The sequence below is a fragment of the Dicentrarchus labrax genome, unplaced genomic scaffold (genome assembly GCF_905237075.1).
Source record: "Dicentrarchus labrax unplaced genomic scaffold, dlabrax2021, whole genome shotgun sequence".
NCBI classification, from domain to species: Eukaryota; Metazoa; Chordata; class Actinopteri; family Moronidae; genus Dicentrarchus; species Dicentrarchus labrax.
Window position 1 is genome coordinate 3481 of NW_026136839.1, and position 3750 is coordinate 7230.

General features: G+C 38.1%; 1 long non-coding RNA gene across 1 annotated transcript; it reads left to right on the top strand.

Annotated features, from left to right (window-relative positions):
* The first annotated feature begins 575 nt into the window (after positions 1–575).
* Positions 576–3016, top strand: LOC127360045 (uncharacterized). Its single transcript, XR_007883146.1, has 5 exons — positions 576–623; positions 1697–1867; positions 1958–2294; positions 2529–2804; positions 2918–3016. It is a non-coding gene; the product is annotated as an uncharacterized LOC127360045 (long non-coding RNA).
* The last annotated feature ends 734 nt before the right edge of the window (positions 3017–3750 follow it).

The window sequence follows — 3750 nt, forward strand, 5'->3', positions numbered from 1 at the left end:
GGGAACTGTGTTTCCCCTTAAGCAAGGTGTAAAATTTACTCTATATTGCACATGTTTTGCAGTTTGAATGTACCTTTGTTTCTTTTTAGGTTTTAAAAAGACATTAACAGAAGAACCAATCACTGTTTTTTCCATATTTTCCCATTAGATTGTTAGTATGCCTTAGCCTATTTATTGAATGGCTATTTTCTGTTGTATTTTTAAAACAAATGCTGCTAAATAGTTCGGATTTGGTTTAAATTGTTTTGTGTGCATGGTTTATTCTATTTTGCTACAATTAAGTTGTATGCTTAACTCTATACCAGCTTCTGTAGTTGTACAGTTCAGTTTGGGATGTTCACTGTCCTGGTTTTCCACTCACACTGTAAATGAATCTGATTATTTTAATAAAAAATATAAGACAGAAGAAGCTCACAGCTGTTATGTAAATTCATTGCAAAATAAATCTTGTTTCGGGACATAAAACAGCCTGATATGAGATTTTTGTTTTCTTTGCCACATCTCCCCATTGTGTTGACACATAACATCTGAGGACTCTGCAGGATGGTCCTTCATTTGTCCATTCGAGTGCACCTGGCTGAGTCGTTGACATTTGCTGCTCCAGGCGACTGAACGGACAACAGGTATGCAGACATTTTAATGAATGTTTGTTAGTGTGTGCTGGACTTCTATCACATATCAAATATTATATTTTTGAACTCATACAAATGAATAATAATGGATTTTATCTGTCCACATTCTAACTTTTGACCTTTACAGCCTGCTGATTATTTATGATTAGTTATGGAAAGCATCAGAGGACAGGACATTTGAATACAATGTCCCGCTTTATAAAGTCAGTCTCAGTCGATCTACAAATGTTTTTATTCACATTATTGCTCTTTTTGTTCCAAATGAAAGTGAAACTAAACTCACAAACAGTGAAGGACACTTAACATCATTGTAGTTGTTTTATAAAATACAGTCAGGCTGGTACTGAATATTAATATCATAAATATGAATGTAATATCTGTCTTTAATGTGAAAATCTCTGTGTCACCTGTTCTGCAGTTTAATATTTAGATTTGCCAAGGCTTTGATGACAAAAAGTAGAACTATTTGCACTGAAAGAACTATAAACAACAAGCCCTGCAGCATGTGCGGAGGCGTTACAATCATAATAGACTACAAAAGCAGCACCTCACAGATCAGTAACAACATGACTTACACTCCCTGAACCAGTTTTTGTATGGCAGAGTGAGATCAGAAATTATCCATTCCTGTTGTCGGGGAAGAGATACAGAACCATCAAAGCCCAATCTAACAGTCTGAGGAACAGCTTCTTCCCTAGAGCTGGAGCCTCCATCACGCTCTGACAGGAGTTAAAGACTAAAAGATTATGTTACCCAGTTAGCCTCTCTTATCCATTCAACTCTGAACCCCAACTGCTGCACTCCAAGACTTAATTAGATACATGTATATACATCTCACGTCTCTGCTGTGCACTGTAAAAGTAACTGTTGTGGAATATTTTATACTTGGAGACCATTTGCACTGCCACTGTGCATTTAATGTTTTAAAATGCAGATGGAGAAACTACCTTTATATATTTATTATCTTGTTTTTATCAGGATTTTTATTGCTGCTGCTGCTGGTGATGAAGTTTCAAGGTGCTGACATAATGTTAATTATGTATTTTGTTTGTCCTCTGTTACAGAGGAGCTCCAGGACCCCAAACAGAAGTCCATTAAGTATTTTTTCTTCTTCTTCTGAACTTCTTCCAGGATGCTTCCTGTGAGGATCAGTCAGTCCCTTAACCTTCAGTTTGGGGCGTTCACTGTCCTGGTCTTCCACCCTGTCTTCCTCAGCCTGATACACTCATGTAGAGGTAAATGAACACTAACAGTCTGAGATGGTTGTTTTAAAGTGTTCTCTGTCTTTGCTGTAGAAATTAAGATTAAAAGCTGTTTCTTTTCAGGTCAGCATCAGGTGGTTGGTCCGTCTCAGCCAATAGTAGCAATGGTTGGTGAGGACGTCATTTTGCCGTGTCACCTGCACCCTGTCATGGATGCTTTTAACATGTTTCTGGAGTGGGGAGACCTGACCTGAGCCCTAGATTTGTTCTCGTTTGGCGTGGCAGTGTGGAACTAAGGAGTATAAAACATCCGTCCTATAAGGGAAGAACATCTCTGTTCACTGATCAGCTGAAGCAGGAAACATTTCACTGAAACTCTCCAAAGTGAAACTATCTGATGAGGGAAGATACAGATTCTTCAGTCCACAACTGGGAGAGACTGCTGTTCAGCTGGTTGTAGGTAAGTCAGTATATTTTGTGTTTTTAACTCTAATTGTAAAAGTAATGGTGAGAACAACTCTGATTCATGCTTACACAATGCCATACTGAGAATTGACTAGTACAACTTTAGCTCTCTACTCTTGAAAATCTTGTGTTTTCTGAAACTTTCACTATATCCTGACTGTAGTACATGAGACTGTTCTAAATATACATTATATATTTAGAAACTAATAAAGCCTCTTCTCTCCTTTAGGTGCTGTCTCCTCACCAGTTACCCACATGATCACAAACAGCAGTAGTGTGGTTCTACACTGTGAGTCTAAAGGCTGGTATCCAGAGCCTGAGGTGGTCTGGCTGGACGTTGAGAAACCTCACTCTGCTGGACCTACAGAGACAGTCAGAGGTCCTGATGACCTCTATACTGTCAGCAGCAGAGTGACTGTGGAGAAGAGACACAGCAACAACTTCACCTGTAGAGTCCAGCAGAAGGACATCAACCAGACCAGAGAGACACACATCTATGTTCCAGGTAGAAATACTATTAAAATAAAAATACTCATTTCCTACATATATACTCTGATTGTATCTGATATAAATACATTTCTGTTTTGTTCTCTTTTATTTCACATGAATTCTTCGCAGGCCGGTCTGGTTCCAGTTCATCTGCTCGTAACATTATTCGCTTGGTTGTTGGCATCATGTTAGCTCTTGCAGTTGTCTTTCTTGTGAAGAAAATCAGTAGGTAACTTTTTATATAGAAACCTTTTTCTTTAAAATGTAAAGTTCACTATTTAAATTAGGATATCTTTATGTATGGAATTTTAGTCTGTTTAACCATCACCTTACATCACTGGTGTCTGTGTTTGATTTTGATTTTTGATTGATCAGATCACAAAGTCGTGTAATTTAAAATGATCCCTGTGTGTTATTTAAAATTACCTTCTTATGACACCAGTATTTAAAATTTAAACACAACACTATCTCTTCTACTTTACATCTCTGCTGTGCTTTTGAAACTCTTGTAACTGCACTTGAAGTAACAAAAAGCACCACAATGATGAAAAATCACAGTCAGGAAGACAAACTGACCGACCCCTGACGGAAGGAGACAAGAGTCAAGAAGAGAGAGGGACGAAACCAATCAATGAAAGAAGAGATCCTCTGAATCCAACTGAGAGACAGACAGAGAATAATCTGCAGACAGAAGAAGAAGAGGAGAAAATAAAGTTTACAGATTGTAATACAGGAGCTCAGTGTTTGATGGAAGAAGAAAAACATGAAGAACAGCTAATGGCAGAAAGACAGACAAGTAACAATGTGGACGAAGAACAAACAGGTCTTCAAAATCAAACAGTCGAGGAGACACACCAAAAAGAATCAGACAGTGCTCTATGTGTCGTAAATTAAAGAACTGAGCTCAGCTTCAGTGGAGGGACAAAGACAAACTGACCAACCCCTAGTTTCATTAGCACCCA